The sequence below is a fragment of the Protopterus annectens genome, chromosome 7.part0 (genome assembly GCF_019279795.1).
Source record: "Protopterus annectens isolate FY-2018-M chromosome 7.part0, PAN1.0, whole genome shotgun sequence".
NCBI lineage: Eukaryota > Metazoa > Chordata > Ceratodontiformes > Protopteridae > Protopterus > Protopterus annectens.
In genome coordinates this window covers 1,105,645,172-1,105,663,405 of record NC_056739.1, presented here as the reverse complement: position 1 = coordinate 1,105,663,405, position 18,234 = coordinate 1,105,645,172, and positions in this window count along the sequence as shown.

Below are 18,234 nucleotides of genomic sequence, written 5' to 3'. Positions count from 1 at the left end.
TGGGCACATCGGTAGTGTTTGCCAATGTACACCCATGTTGTGGAATACACTACTGCAGTTGGTTGAGGCCGTTGTAAGTAGTTCACATCTGAACATAATGCAACATGGTCAGATAGGTTCATAGGTTCATACTAGGCTATCTGCCCCAAGGCAGTTCTAAGCCTAGTCCAGAGTCTGGTTGCGTCAGCCACCCCTTATATGGAAACAGTACTGTGCCCATTAGTTTGGCGTGCCTGTCTCCAGCAGTGACACAGTGACGATCCCCGGGGTAAACCTATGATTTCCCATCCACAGGTCAGGATACCTCTTGAACAGAGCCAGCAAGGTGCTGTGACTCACATGGACCGTGATTGTATTCCACAGCATAGGGAGTCTCCGGGTGATAAATCCACCCCTCCAACATGTCCAATGTACATCCCTGCTACGGTGTAAGTCACTTGCACTAGTGGTTCAGGTGGATCTGAAGATTTTGAGGTGGAGCATGTCCATTAATCCCTGGTTGGACATGCTTGCATGTCATGCACATGTCACCTCTAAGCAGACAGTATGTGACTGAATAGAGCTGTAGTGTCTTCAATCTGGCAGCATATGACAGATGTTGGAGACCCTTTATCCTTTGGTTGGGGGACATTCAGGGTCTCCCCACTTGCTGCAGATGTCAGGTGAGATACATCCAGATAAGGCAGTGTACCAGATCACCGGTCCGATAAGTGAAGAGTACAGGGGAACAATGACCCACTAGATCTGGATGTGGATCCCTTCCTGATCATGTGGACAATGTAGAAGGTCCTACTAGCCACTTTAGCAATGTGAGTGTCATCAGAACAGTGACTGTCAACCTGGGTCCCCAGGTCCATGATAACCTTCCCTGTGCTTAGAGGATTGCCACCTATATGGTAGCTTGGGGTTACCTTGCTTTCCCTGAAGGGTATGACTACACATGTTTTGCAAGTTGACTTCAGGCCATGGCTCTGGCACCAGCTATCAGTGTCCGTGAGCCCCTTCTGAAGGATATCCGTGTCTGATGCACTGTCCACTATGGCACCCAGTGTGCAGTCATCTGCAAACTTTGTCAGCCAAAGTCCTCCCATGTTGGACTGTACTTCTGAGAAGTAGATAACAAACAATAGGGGCCAAGGACTGAGCCCTGTGTGAGACCACATGTGACTGGCCTGGTGTCTGACATAGTGCCAGCAACTCTAACCCTGTGGGTCCTGTCCGTAAGACAGTTTGAAACCTGATCTTGTGACATATGGGTGTACATTTCTGTTGGTAGGGTTTCCTACAATACCTGAGTGGGGTATTGTGTTGAAAGTGTTTTCAAGGGCAAGGTAGGCTCTATGGACTGCCTTTCCCTCATCAATGGCCTTAGTTACTGTTTTGATAATGTCAACCAAGTACAAAAGGCATGACTTGCCCTTGATCAACACAAACTGGGACAGGTACAATGTCTGCATGTCCTCCATATCTTTCTTCATGAGCTCCATTATGATCCTCTCCATAGCTTTGCAGACTACACTTGTTAAGCTTATGGGGCAGTAATTACCAGAGTCCATAGAGGCACTGCCTTTGTGCAGACATGCACAACTGGACCCTAAAGAGGCTGTTGTGCACAGTATGGAAATGTAAATCAGTGATAGGACTAAAGCCCAGGATAATGTCCACCACAGTGAAAGTACTGAACCACTACACTATACAGTACAACAGTGCTAGGTCAGTATGAATGGATGTTAACAATTGTATGCAAAGTATCCCATGCAAAACCTGCAGGCACAGTATAATCCCTGTTGTGTTCACAGGAAGCATCTGGACAGTAACTACACAACATGTCACAGAACACACAACCTTAAACAGGAGTTATTTTTGGAGTTCACACTCATCCACAACTGTGATGGGCTGCATAGTTCAACATATGGAAAGCTCACACTGGGCATGCTCACACACTTTGATAAATGAGACATCATTCACACAACATGCCATGGGAAGGCTGAAGTGGGCATGCTCACACACTTAGTTCAAATGTTCCTCTTAACAACTGTGAAAACACACCACAGGATGCACATTCCCCATTCCAAACAATGAAGATGTCAGCACCCTATAAGTAGATCAGTAGAAATGCTACCTCCCAGTAATCCGAATAGCGGCTCTGCTAATCGTCTGTCTCTAGTGTCATAACATAGTTAGGTAGGGGTTTGAATCCAGCAAGTGGCATGTGTGTGTGTGAATGGGGGTAAGTGTCTGTATAAGTGTGTATGAGAAGCACATCCCTTTTGGCAACTGTGGAAACACACCACAGGAGCTCATTCCACTTTCTAAACACTGATGATGTCAGCACCCTATAAGTAGATCAACTGAAATGAAATCTCCTAGTAATGTGAATAGCGCTCCGCTAATCGTCCGTCTCTAGTATCATAACATAGTTAGGTAGGGGTTTGAATCCTGCTACGGGAATGTATGTGTGTTAGTATGAGTGGGGTTTGTGTGTGTGCATAGCAGCTGTGGAGGGAAGGTGCCTTTTGCCAACTGGGAGAACACACTACAGGGTGCACATCCCTCTTAAGTAAACACAGATGATGTCAGCACCCTCTAAGTACAGCATTGGAAAAGATTGCTCCTACTAATGCAAATAGCACACTCTGCTAATGTGTCTGCCTTTAGAGTCATAACACATCTAGGTAGGGGTTTGGACCTTGCAAATGGAAAGTATCGTTTTACTGTGGGTGGGGTTGGTGTGTGTGCACAATGGCGGGGTGGGATGTCTCTTTTGCCAAATGGGGCTATGCACTGCAGGGTGCACATTTCCCTTAACAAACAGTGATGTTGACAGCACCCTGTACAAACAGAACAACAACACAGAAGGTGTTGTTACCAATGATGCATGTAAGGTTACACTTCAAGTAATGTCCACAAAACAAAGTAGGATAAACAAATGCTCCTTTTACTCTATCCAAACAACATGGCAACAGACAACTGACACTACTCAGTATAGTGCTACATGCTACTGTAACATGCAGATGTACCAGAATATACCTAGATAGTGTTTTGAAGCCTGAATGTGGCAAGTGTGTGGATGTGTTATGTTACTGTGTGTGCATTTCCGTATGGAAAACATGTTTGAGATATTGGCAATATTGTTGCAGACAGTTTAGGTGCAGATATCCCCCCATTCTCCTACACAAGTGGAATTAGTTATCACAGATGACTGTAACCTCCCTATCCTCTCACATGTCCAGGTGAGGGCCACCCTCAACATTGCAGGACACATAGCATCACTGTTACAGAATGGTATCCCTGGATGTGTGCTACATTCACCCCAGGAGGACATGGCACCACATTACAGACTGATATTACTCCCTGGCCATACTACAGGATGTGTACCTGAAGAGTGCCATACATACACAGTGGTCCCACACCAATGAGGAGTAACCTCTACTGACCCTGGTATCTACTGCATCATATGCACAACTGGCCTTCTGTTCTAAGCTACGGAAGTGTCACGTATGGGCAACATGTACAGCAATATTACATATGTGTATATTTCAGGACTATGCACACAAAACCTATCTCATGGACAGAGCTATAGATAGTGAACTATGATACATTTGGAGGTGTCACAGTAAACACAGTATTAACCTGCTACTTTGCATTACCTGTGTTTGTGGCAGCTGTTGCTGTGTCAGTGGTGCTTGCTTGCTGCTTGCTGTTTGCTACTCATGGTTTTGCTGCTGGCTGTCTGTATATTTTCTCTTTTCTCTCTCTCTCTCTCTCTCTCTCTCTCTCTTTCTCATTAGGTTTGTGCAATGACTGTATTGCATGAGTGGAGTGTGGGTACTGAATGCTTTTGTAGGTATCTGCATAGGTCCATGTGATGGCCCCTGCACCAATTGTAAGGCAGCATTTGCTAATTGCATGCAGCCAGGTGTGTGTTGATTGCATGTCTCACTGTGATTTCAGGACACTGCTATAAAAAGGTATGTGAGATAGGCGTAGCCCTTTCAGATTGTAGGGCGTGGGCGATGCTGGTATGCTGTTGACAGTGTTCTGTGAGTGTGAAGGTTAGTATGGGAATCCAGTGATTTGGCCATTAAAACTTTGCCTCACATGCTTTGGATGGTACATCTCCTATATTGCCTTTATACTAATTCCTACTATTGACTGTTATATTTATTTTAGCAGAGTGTTTTTGTATGGCTGTCATGGCTTAGTGGTAGGTCATACAGACTAATGTTACCAAGGTCCTGGGTTCGAGACTGGCAGTGGGAATTTATTTTTGTCTCCAGACTTTCAAAATGAGTACAAGACATGTCAATCAAAGTGCCATAAAGGCACTTTTAAGCACTAAACCAGGTCTGCACTCGTTAGCATGAATGAAGAAGGAGGCGTGCCCAGTATGGCCTGGCCTTGGCAAAGAGGCAACGCATAGCACATATGCTTGGTCAGTAGGAACACTGGGACTGATACCGCTCTGACTCACTCATACAGTAACAGGGATGCCTAACATGACACAACCTGCTTCCAAGCGTACAGGGAGTGTAGTATGTGTATCCGACAGAGGTGGCCCTGCAGCACCACCTGAGGCATGAATGCCATGTGTTAAGTAATGTAATATCATGTACAATATGCACACCTGAGGACCCCAACTAACATCCATATCCACTCATATGACCCTGTGGAAACAGCTGCACATCATACAGTGATGTACATGTGCAAACACATGGAACAAGATACAAAATGAGGGTGACTAGCAATACATAGCATGGATAACCACACACCCATGTTTGTACCACAACAAGAAGCAACATGGAATAGCCATGGTCAAAACCAATGGCTAAAACCGACTACTACTATATAGCTTGCTGCAGACCACTGTCCTAATAGCAGGAACTGCCCAAGGCCTATGTTCACAGGTTCATACTAGACTATCTGCCCTAGGGCATTTATAAGCCTAGCCCAGAGTTTTGTGGCTTCTGCCACCCGTGCAAGTTGATGGATAATATGCCCATTATTTTGCTGTGCCTCTGTCAAGCAGTGATACTGAGGTTATCCCTGGGGTATACCTGCAATCTCCCATCCATTGGTCACAATCTCACTTGAACAAAGCCAGTGAGGTGCTCAGCCTCACATGTACCAGGATGTTGTTCCACAGCATATGGACTCTCTGGGTGAGGAATCTGTCCCTTCAGCACATCCTATTAATATCTGTGTTGAGGTTTAGGTCTCCTGCCCTTGTAGTTCTGATGGATGTACAGGTCTTGAGGTGAAGCATGTTCATTAATCCTGGGTTGGACATAGTCTTGTATGTCAGGCACAGGTCACCTCTGAGCAGACAGTAGCGACTGAATACAGCTGGAATTCCTTCAGTCGGGCAGCATAAGAAATATGTTTGAGACCCTTTCACCTCCTGTCGAGGAATATGTGGGCCCATCCAATCTGAATGGGGCATTGTATGCAATCATTGGTCTGATGAGTGATGAGTACAGGGGAACAGTGACCTCCCTTGATCTAGATGTGAATCACTGCATGATGAGGTGGCCAATGTAGAAGGCCTTCCAAACTACCCTGGCAATGTGAGTGTCAAACAAAATGTCACTGTCAATCTGGGTGCCCAGGTCCCTGATAGCATTACATTGTGCTTAGAGGATTGCCACCTAGATGGGAAGTAGTGGTAACCTTGTTCTTCCTGAAGGGTATGGCTATGCATTGTTTAGTGTGTAATGCAAGGCCATGGCTGTGGCACCAGTTAGCCGTCTCTATGAAACCCTTCTGAAGGATGTCTGTGTCAGATGGGTTTCCAACTATGCTTCCCAGTTTGCAGTCATCTTCAAACTTTGTCAGCCATAATCCTCCTGTGCTTGCTCGTACTTCTGAAAAGTAGATACTGAACAAATGTGGGCCCAGGACTGAGCCCTGTGGGACACCACTTGTCACAGCTCTGGAGTGTGAACTGGCACCAGCAACTTTGACCCTGTGTGTTCCGTCCTTAGCCAGTTTGCAACCCATGCTGTGATGTATGGGTTCACAATTAAGCTGGTGATGTTTTCAATGATACCTGAGTGGGGTATTGGTGAAAGCCTTTGCCAGGTCAAGGTAGGCTGTGTGGACTGCCTTGCCCACGTCAATGGCCTGGGTGAGTGTTTTGAGAAAGTCAACCAAGTTTAAAAGGCATGATCTGCCCTTGACAAAGCCAAACTGGATTGGACCCAATGTCTGCAAGTCCCCTATGTCTTCATTTAGAATTCCCATTATGATCCTCTCCATAGCCTAGCAGAACAGGCTTGTCAAGGGGATGGGATGGTAGTTTCTGGGGTTGGTGGAGGCACCACCTTTGTGAGGTGGGTCCACCATTGATGTATGCCACTCCTTGGGAACATATCCTGAGGTGAGGCTAAGATTAAACAGCTGCCCTAACTGCGGGTGTAATTACTCATTGAGTTCATGGAGCACACAACTGGGGACACCATCAGGTCCCATGGATAAAGTGTTTTCTGCCTTGGATTGAGCAGTTCCCACCCCAGCAGTGGAGATGTTTGGGCGGCTACAATCCTCTGGTGTACATACCCCCCCAGTTGGGGGGAGGGGGGGGAGAAATCTGCACTGAACCTGTCAGCCAGTATGTTGCCAATGTCTGTAGGTGCAGTGATATCAACATCATTCTGAACTAAGTCTGAGCATATCTGGGAGTTTCCTCCCAGGTTTCAAACATAGGTAAAAAAGGCCTCATGATTGTCCCTGGAGTCCTGAGTGGGTTTACTCTCTAAACATGCCTCGGATGATTGTATGGGGGAACCCAGTGTTTTACTCACAATGAGCAGGGTGTCTTCCCCATACGGATTACACTCTATCTTGTAGTAGCTCCTTCCTTGTGTTGTACAGCTTGTTTATGGCTAGGGTCCACCAGACTGGATGCTTGCCTGTGGTACAAAGAGTCATTATTATTTTGGATTGCCTGAACCATGCAGTCCTGGAGGTGCTGGTAGAAGGCATTTCTAAGTGATACAGTGGCTTGGGTAATGGTGTCCGCTGGCCTGGGGGCCTTGAAAGAGACCACACCAGTGCTCAGAAATGTGAAGTCGGCATTTGACAAGGTCTTCACCGTTTCTTTTCCCATCTGGGGTGTGGGTGGGATGTGGACTCCCACTGAGAGTAGTCCATGATCTGATCTCACCAATGATGGGTATACATCTGGTGTTGAACAGTGTGACCCCATGTTTGTGATGATGTGTTCTAGTATGTTGCCTCCACTTGAGGGATTGGGACCAGTTGTTCCATGGCATTTCAGTGTATGAACTCTTGGAACCTTTGTGTTAGAGTGTTGTGGCATGATTAGTGATCCCAGTCTATATGTGGATAGTTGGAATCACCCAGTAGGATGGTGTTTGGAGATACATTTATCCCCTTCAGTGTTTGCAGGATAGCTGTGTGAGGTACCTGAGTTTGGGCGGGTGGCATGTAACATGCTACAAACTGCAGAGCAGTCTTGCCTACGGTCACTGGCACCTGGATGGTCTCCGATGCATAGTGTGTTGCCACCAACCATGAGGTGAGGGTGTCCTTGATGAATATGGACACCCACCATCCTTCTTGTTGTTGTCGGGATGCTGGTGACGGAATGCATGAGATGAGGTAACACCCGATAGTGCTGGGGTGCTGTCAGAAACTGTGAACCAGGTTTCAGGCACAGCACAGACATCAATGTGCTACATACTGAGAAGGGCATAGAGTGTGTGCAGCTTGAGGTAGAGACCTTGGGCATTGAGCAGCATCAGCCGTAGTGTCTTTCCTTTACTGTGTTCTAGGGTGGTAGGTGTAGAATCCTGTTTCCAGTTGTGATTGTATGGTCCATGCTGTCTGACATCTAGCTAAGGGGAGGTCATTCTGGTTTTGCAGTTATCTTTCATCAGCAGTAGAAATGACCACAACAGCCCCTGTGGGTGTACCTCATGCACACACATCCAGCACCTGTAAAGTCCACAACAGTACCTCACCAGGAGTATGACAGAGCTGGAACACATGTAATGTGTAGTCTGATTAAACAGAGTGCAGCTCCACACACTGCCATGCTGTCCACCCAGATGCAAGCTGTGCCTGATGTAGAAAGCCATGTCCAAGCTGGAATCAATGCACATGCTGCACCTTGTACAATCTGAATGGCAGGTAGCTATGCACATGAGGGAACTGAACCCCAGCACTGACATATATAGGACAGGCTGTACTGCATTATCCAAAACACAGAAGCCACCCCCACACATGAGTAAACTACCAGTACAGGTTGTCCATAAAGACACTGGTTGAGTCCCCTCAACAGGAATCCTAATGAGTGGATGGGAGATGGGAGGTTTACCCTGGGTATCAATGTTATGTCACAGGTAGACAGAGGCACAGTATACTAAACAAGACATATGACATGTCAAACTACACTTACAATGTGTTGATGGACAAACACATTCTCCGACTAGCATTAGGTCAAGATACCTCTTGAACACAGCCAGCAAGGTGCTCTGCCTCAAATGGACCAGGATTGTATTCCACAGCATAGGGAGTCTCCGAGAGATAACTCCATCCCTACAACATGTCCAACATACATCCCTGCTAAGGTGTCAGTCACCTGCACTAGTGGTTCAGGTGGATCTTCTGAGTCTGAGGTGGAGCATGTCCATTAATCTCTGTTTGGACATGGCCTCGCATGTCAGGCACATGTCACCTCTAGGCAGGCGGTATGTGAGTGAATAGAGTGTGAGTGTCTTCAATCTGGCAGCATATGACAGCTGTTGTGGTTCCTTGATCCTTTAGGTGGGGGACAGTCAGGGTGTCTCCAATTGCTGCAGATGTTGGGTGAGATACAGCCAGAATAGGGCATTTGACTTGATCACCGGTCTGATAACTGAAGAGTACAGGGGAACAATGACCCACTAGATCTGGATGTGAATCCCATCCTTATCAGGTGGGCAATGTAGAAGGTCTTCCTAGCCACTTTAGCAATGTGAGTCTGAGAAGAATGGCGACTGTCAACCTGGGTCCCCAGGTCCGTGATAACCTCCTCTGTGCTTAGAGGATTGCCACCAATATGGTAGCTTGGGGTCACCTTGCTTTTCCTGAAGGGTATGTCTACACATGTTGTGCACTCTGACTTCAGGCCATGGCCCTGGCACCAGCTATCAGTTACTGTGAGTCCCTTCTGAAGGATATCTGTGTGTGATGCACTGTCCACTATGGTGCCCAGTGTGCACTCATCTGCTAACATTGTCATCCAAAGTCCTCCCATGTTGGCCTGTTCTCCTGGGAAGTACATGACAAACAATGGTGGCCAAGGACTGAGCCCTGTGTGACACCACCTGTGACCAGCCTGGAGTCTAACATAGTGCCAGCAACTCTAACCCTGTGGGTCCCGTCCTTAAGCCAGTTTGCAACCCATCTTGTGACATATGGGTTTACATTTCAGTTGTGAGGGCTTTCCACAATACCTGAGTGGGGTATTGTGTTGAAAGTGTTAGCAAGGCCAAGGTAGGTTGTATGGACTGCCTTTCCCCAACAATGGCCTAAGTGACCAATTTGAAGATGTCAACCCAGTACAAAAGGCATGATCTGCCCTGACCAAGCCAAAATGGGATGGGTACAATGTCTGCATGTCCCTATATCTTTGTTTATGAGCTCAATTATGATCCTCTCCATAGATTTGCAGACTACACTTGTTAAGCTTATGGGGCAGCAATTAACAGGGTCTGTAGAGGCACTGCCTTTGTGCAGATGTGCACAACTGGACCTTAACCAGCCTGTTGTGCACACTATGGAAATGTAAATCAGTGATAGGACTGAAGCCCAGGATACTGACCACCACAGTGAAAGTACTGAAACACTACACTAGACAGTGCTACAGTGTTAGGTCAGTATGAGCGGATGTTGACAATTGTGTGCAAAGTATCCCATGCAAAACCTGCAGGCACAGTATACTCCCAGTTTTGTTCACACAAAAGCATTAGGACAGTAACTACACAACATGGCACAGAACACACAACCATAAACTGGAGGTATTTGTTGAAGGTCACACTCATCCACAAATGTGATGGGCTGCAGAGTTCAACATATGTAAAGCCCACACTGGGCATGCTCACACACTTAGATAAATGAGACATCTTTCACACAACATGCCACAGGAAGGCTGAACTGGGCATGCTCACACTTGGTCCAAATGTTACCCCTAGCAAATGTGAAAACACACCAGAGGATGGTCGTCCCTCTTTCTAGACACTGATCATGTAAGCACCCTATAAGTATATTGGAGAAAAGGATTCTCTCAGTAATCCGAATAGCGCGCCGTGCTAATGCGTCCGTCTCTAGTGTCATAACATAGTTAGGTAGGGGTTTGAATCCAGCAGGTGGCAAGTGTGTGTGAAGAGGGGTAAGTGTGTGTGTAAGTGTGTATGAAAGAAACATCCCTTTTGGCAACTGGGAAAACACACCACAGGATGATCATTCCACTTTCTAGACTCTGATGATGTCAGCACCCTATAAGTATATTGGAGAAAAGGATTCTCTCAGTAATCCGAATAGCGCGCCGTGCTAATGCGTCCATCTCTAGTGTCATAACATAGTTAGGTAGGGGTTTGAATCCAGCAGGTGGCAAGTGTGTGTGAAGGGGGGTAAGTGTGTATGAAAGAAACATCCCTTTTGGCAACTGGGAAAACACACCACAGGATGATCATTCCACTTTCTAAACTCTGATGATGTCAGCACCCTATAAGTATATCAGGGGAAAGGACTTTCCCCAGTAATGCGAATAGCGCGCTGTGCTAATCCGTCCGTCTCTAGTGTCTTAACATAGTTAGGTAGGGGTTTGAATCCGGCAGATGACAAGTGTGTGTGAAGGGGTAAGTGTGTGGGTATGAAAGAAACATCCCTTTTGGCAACTGGGAAAACACACCACAGGATGATCATTCCACTTTCTAAACTCTGATGATGTCAGCACCCTATAAGTATATCAGGGAAAGGACTTTCCCCAGTAATGCGAATAGCGCTGTGCTAATCGTCCGTCTCTAGTGTCTTAACATAGTTAGGTAGGGGTTTGAATCCGGCAGATGACAAGTGTGTGTGAAGGGGTAAGTGTGTGGGTATGAAAGAAACATCCCTTTTGGCAACTGGGAAAACACACCACAGGATGATCATTCCACTTTCTAAACTCTGATGATGTCAGCACCCTATAAGTATATCAGGGAAAGGACTTTCCCCAGTAATGCGAATAGCGGCTGTGCTAATCGTCCGTCTCTAGTGTCTTAACATAGTTAGGTAGGGGTTTGAATCCGGCAGATGACAAGTGTGTGTGAAGGGGTAAGTGTGTGGGTATGAAAGAAACATCCCTTTTGGCAACTGGGAAAACACACCACAGGATGATCATTCCACTTTCTAAACTCTGATGATGTCAGCACCCTATAAGTATATCAGGGAAAGGACTTTCCCCAGTAATGCGAATAGCGGCTGTGCTAATCGTCCGTCTCTAGTGTCTTAACATAGTTAGGTAGGGGTTTGAATCCGGCAGATGACAAGTGTGTGTGAAGGGGTAAGTGTGTGGGTATGAAAGAAACATCCCTTTTGGCAACTGGGAAAACACACCACAGGATGATCATTCCACTTTCTAAACTCTGATGATGTCAGCACCCTATAAGTATATCAGGGGAAAGGACTTTCCCCAGTAATGCGAATAATGCGCTGTGCTAATCGTCCGTCTCTAGTGTCTTAACATAGTTAGGTAGGGGTTTGAATCCGGCAGATGACAAGTGTGTGTGAAGGGGTAAGTGTGTGGGTATGAAAGAAACATCCCTTTTGGCAACTGGGAAAACACACCACAGGATGATCATTCCACTTTCTAAACTCTGATGATGTCAGCACCCTATAAGTATATCAGGGAAAGGACATTCCCCAGTAATGCGAATAGTGCGCTGCGCTAATCGTCGGTCTCTAGTGTCTTAACATAGTTAGGTAGGGGTTTGAATCCGGCACATGACAAGTGTGTGTGTAGGGGGTAAGTGTGTATGATTGATATATCCCTTTTGGCAACTGGGAAAACACACTACAGGATGCACATACCCATTTCTAATAGATATCACAATTATGTATGGCTTTTGATTACAGACATGCCATGTGTGTTGTGCACACACAGAATGCCCATGTATGTGGGTTGTCCCTCACAATAATGCATGACATTGATTACACCGGTTATGGCAATGAACACATGATGTATGTGTGTGCCAAATACACATATGTACCTGTGACTTTCAATAGTTACCATGTGTGATGCCTGCCACATGTGAATACATGGTATTTGCACAGGGTAACATTATGACCGTGGTCTTCTGTGCAGATGCTGCATGTGGGATGTGTATATACAGTGTGAGATGTAGATGCTATCAGCCTAGTAGTGAGGGATGCACACCTGGTCTGGGGCATAAGGTCTACATGTTGTTAATGTACAGGAGCTGCATGTTTTCACCTGTTGTGGGAGTGGTAAGACAGTATTCCATAGCAATGCAGTGACTGCATGCTAAGAACCATTCAGCTAGGGTGTTGTAGATACACTTATTCATTAGCATTCAGTAATTTGTCGGAATCCCTGGTGAGGGTCTGATGCCAACCAAGGTCAGGGGTCTACCAGCCTGTGTCACTTGCTCAGTGATCCCTTCCATGTTCCCTATCACGTATCCCAGTGGCGACATCCCACATCAGCTGTGGTGGCATGGACAATGACTGAGTCATATGTGTCCATGCATCTGACTGACTTGTATGTTGTTGTTACAGTTTGGCCATGTGTTTCCATCTCATACATGTGATGTACATCAATGGGTAGGGATAGGGTTGACTGTGTACATGTGGCAGCTGTGACATTACTACATGACACACATATTCCACAACTGTACCATAGAGGTGACTGACAACTGACCTTTGCACATGCTACGGAGTATTGAGATTACATTGGTGATTGACAGCACATAGGGCCAATGGTGAAAAGAGACATAGGTCCATAGGTTCGTACAGGGATATCTGCCCAGGGCATGTATCCACCTAGCCAGAATGTGCGTGCCTTTCAACATGCATTGTGAATCTGTCTTGCTATGCCCTTTTCCAAGGTTAGTATACTGTGCCTCTTTCTCACAGTGACACATAAGTGATACCCAGGGTAACCCTACAATGTCACATCCAGTCATTAATATCGCTCTTGAGGATAGTCACTGAGTCAGTCCGCCTAACCTCTATTGGGATAATAATCAGGAATGAAGGGTGCCTCTGAGTTGTGAATGTGCCCCTCCACCATGTCCTATGTATATCACTCCTGAAGTTCATGTATTTCCAGCGTGTATCCTGGTGGGATCTGGATATTCTGAGATGCAGCATGGCCATTACGTGAGGGTATGACCTGGCCTTCTATGTAAGGCACAGATTGCCTATGAAGAGGCAGTATGTCACTGAGTAGAGCTGCTGCTACTTTAACCAGTCAGTATGTGGCATCTGTTTGAGCACTTTGATCCCTTGTCGAGGTACATATGTGGTAGCCCCAGTTGCTGCAGGTGTCTGGTAAGGTGCATGCCGACAGGTTCATCATAGTCAATTATGGGCATGATGAGGGATGAGTAAAGGGGCACAATGTCCTCCCCGGCCTACATGTGGATCCCATGATGATGTGGCCCATATCACATGCTTACCTAACCACTTTGTCCATGTTGTTGTCAAATGGTAGGATGCTATCAACCTCGTACCCCAAGGTCCATAATTCCTAGGTCTGCACTTACTGGATTAACACATATGTGGTACATTGTGGTCATTTACTGTTTGACAAAGGGATGACTATACTCTTTCTGTCATTCATGTTGAGGCCATGGCTGTGGCACAAGTCGTGTGTTTGCAAGAGTCCCTTTTGGAGGATCGTGTGTTAGCTGTTGAGTTGATTATGGTGTTAGGTCTGCAGTCACCTGTGACGTGCTGAGCCACAGTACTTCCATGTTGGCCTGTACCTATGACAAATATATAATGAACATGACAGCCCCTAGGGCTTTGCCTTGTGGGACACCACTTGTACCAGGTTGGAGGCTGACATGGCTCCAGCAATTCTACCATGTGTGTTCTGCCCTTGAGCCACTGTGCAATACCCATAGTGACATAGGGGTTAATATGTACACTGGTGAGCTTGCCTAGAATGCACAAGTGGGGTATTGTATCCAAGGCTTATGCAAGGTCCAGGTAGGCTGTGTGGACCTCCTACCCCTTGACAGTGGCCTTGGTGACTGTTTCAAACAAAGCAAACAGGTTTGATAGGCAGGATTTGCCATTGACAAAGCCAAACTGTGTATGGTGACATGTCTGTAGGTCCACAATATCTAGATATGTGAGGTTCTTGATGATTCTTGCCATAGCTTTGCAGACAAAGCTAGTCAGACATATGGGGCGAGTAGTGTCCAGGATCCGTGGCGGCACCACCTGCATGTTGAGGGACCACTGTTGCTGTATGCCACTCTCTGGTCACATATCATGTATTAAGGCTGGGATTGAACAGTGGTGTTATGTCTGGGTGTAGCTCTTCTTGTGGTTCATGTAGGACACAGCCTGGGACACTGTCTGGTCCCATTGATGCAGTGTTTACTGCTTTGGGAAGGGCATCTCTTACCTGAGCATCTGTGATGTCAGGGGAAGCTTACTGTGATCGAGACATATGTTCCCTTTTGGTGTGGTGGGAGAGAAGGCAGCATTGAACCTGTCCACTAGGATGATGGCAATGTCTGTGTGTTTTATATTTTGTGTGACATATTGTATTACCTCTGAGCATATCTGGGTAGTACCACCCAGGTTACTAACATAACTACAGGCAGCCTTGTGATTATCCTCAGTGGCTTGTGGAATCCTCTCTCAAAGATGGCCTTAGACAATCATATGGGTGCCTGTAGTTGTCTTCCAATACTCATCAGTGGTGCCTTCACATTTTGGGAGGTTGTTGTATCATGTAGTGGCGCCATCCTTCTATTGTATAGTGTGTTTATGGCTGGTGTCCGGCCCAGGACATCTGCCTTTGGAGAATTGGGTCATGCTTTCATATGTGGCTTCATGATCCATGCATTCCTGAATGTGTCCACAGAATGCCTCTATACAGGTATCTGCAGTCTGGTCCATATTTTCAACAGGCCTTGGGCCTTTGAAGGTTTCCACATCATTTATGAGGGGTGTGCACTTGCTTGACATGAGCTGTTGACAGGCGTGCAGCCCTCCAGACAGAGCAAGGGAGGGTCACAGTCAGCTACCTGTTGGGACGTACCTCCCTGGACCACATGGAAAGAGACACAGAGGAGCTCTTACAGCACCCTCTCAAACTCAGGTCTCCCACACAGCCTTCATGCTGACACAGGAGAGTTTAGATTACTCTGCAAACACCATCATACTGGGTGATGCCAGCTACCCAAACATAGACTGTGTACATTACACAGGCCACAATACCAAGCTCTAAGATTCCCATTGATCAGACATTCTTTGGCTATGGAACAGGTAACCAACCTTCCCACAAGAGGCGCAGATATACTAGAGCTGATCTTTACAAACATGAGTAAAAACTAATCACCACTGGGAGTATATCCCTCATTGTTGCAATCAAACCATATACTAATCACACTGGTGTTCTGGATCCCCCACATATGCAAACCTCCAACACATCGATGTGTGTGTGTGGGAAATGTCCCTATTAGCAACCGTGACAGTATCGTACAGGATGCAGATCCCCCTTTTGAAATAGTGATGATGTCAGGACTGTATAACTATATCACCTGTAGTAAAGTCCTCCAGTAATTTGCATAGCGCTCTGCTAATGTGTCTTTCTTCAGTGTCATAACGTAGTTAGGTGGGGGTTTGAATCCTGCAAAGGGAATGTATGAGTGTGGTTTATGTGTGTGCACTATGCTGGGAGGGTTAACTGCCTTTTGCCAACTGGGAGAACACACTACAGGGTGCACATCCCTCCTCCTACACACAGATGATGTCAGCACCCTCTAAGTACAGCATTAGTAAAGGTTTCTCCAACTACTGCAAATAGCACACTCTGCTAATGTGTCTGTTTCTACTGTCATTGCACAGTTAGGTGTGGGTTTGAATCTTGCAAATGGAAAGTATGTGTTTTACTGTTGGTGGGGTTAGTGTGTGTGCACAATGATGGGGTGGGATGTGGCTTTTGCCACATGGGGCTATGCACTGCAGGGTGGTCATTACCCTTAACAAGCAGTGATGTTGATAGCACCCTATACAAACAAAACTACAAAACAGAAGGTGTTGGTACTGATAACACATGTAAGGTAACACTTGTTCAAGTAATGTCCACAAAGCGGAGTAGGATAATAAAACAATTCTTTTATTCTATACAGACAACATGACAACAGACAACTAAGTGCCAGTACTCAGTATAGTGTTACATGCTACTTGAACATGCACATGTACCGAATATACCTAGATAGTGTTCTGAAGCCTGAATGTGGCAAGTGTGTGGATGTGGGATGTGTCTGTGTGTGCATTTCCGTATGGGAAGCATGTTTGCTGTGGCAATCAGGGTACTACAGTACCTGATGCACATTACATCTTCAAATGATGAGGTTGCCTGCACCCTGTGAGTACAGGTAGAGAAGGGGATGCCAGTAGTAAACAACATAGTGCACTTCTGAAATGTGTACCTGTCATGTATCAACAGCTACTCATGTAGGGTGATAAATAATGGGAATGGCAGGTGGCGTGTGCATGTGTGTGGGTAGCAGGGTGTGTATAAATGCATGTGTGACAGAACAGATACATGTAGCTGAATCTACATAACAGCACAAGATGCACATTGCCATAGTCAATGTTAGCATGTGATGGTGTGCTGCAGGTACACTTTGTTAAGTAGTATGGGTGCAGATAACAATTGAGGACATTCATACAGTTACTGCAGCAGGACTGATGGGATATACACACATTTATACTGCAACACACAACAGTTACCAACATGTTACTACTTATACACATCTATGTAGTCACCCTGTGCATCAGCAACGTGTTTACCTTTACCTGCACCGATGTTGTAGTATGCAGGAGGTGGCACAGTGTCATCATATGCACAGGGTGTGGGTTAGATATGCCCAAGCCGGCCACTGGTAACACCAATTGACATGTGTGTGTATGTGTGTTTGTGAGGGGCAGCAGTACAGGGTGGACCGTTGTTGGTGCAGTGTGTGTGTGTATGTGTTTGCCCTAGGTGTTAGGTTTCTGCATGTGTGTAAGCACGCACACAGTCCCACATAATGGCTGCCATGTACAGGGTTTTGTGGACAGCCACAGACTGCACCTGTCAGGTCATCCAAATCAGTGTCTGTGGGCACGGACACGGTACCTGTGCCTGGCAGGGGTGCTACGGGCGTATCGGTACTAACCCAGACTGGGTACTGTCATCGGAAGCAGGGGTGTGTTGACTGGACACAGTTCCCTGTTGGGACTGTCCAGAGCCACGTGCACGTGGTCTCCTGGGGCGTCTGGATGACAGCACAGACCCAGCATTGCTGGGGCTGGTGCTGGCACTTGAGCGCGAGTGGGCCCGTTAATAGATCGCGGCCACTGCCAGCTGGTGCTCTTGCTGGCATACGGCCCGCGTCGGCCGCAAACGCACACCATCGCCCTGGCCCATGGACATCTGGTTGTGGAGCAGCTGTTGTATGCCCTCAGCGTCTGTCAGCGACATCTGTGAAGTTACGGATAGCATTAGCAACATCATGCATGCCGTCTGTCATGGCTATGCGACATGCTCTCAGCTCCCTCAGACCCTGTCTGGTGTACCTTTCCATACGTGCCTGTGCCTGCATGACAGTTCTAAACATAGTGGAGGTTGACATACCTCCCTGGGCACGTCGGCCAGAGGCAATACGGCCACGGATGCCCCTGAGAACCCATGGGCGACTGTCTGCGTGGTACCATTGGAGGCCTCTGCACATGGCTGCGTTGTGAGGATGCATGTGCCACAGGTACCACATTACCCTGATCTATGCCCACTGCTGACTGTCCATCACCTAGGGACAATGGTGATAAAGGATGTAACGGCAGGATGACTGTGCGCATTGTCGGGGTTGAAAGCTGTGTACTGTCAATTGGCTGACCAATGGCGGACCCAGACACACCTTCCTGCACCATTACAGACATTTCATCATCATCAGTACCTGGGGCACAAGATTCAGGTTCCCTGCTGCAGGTCACCAG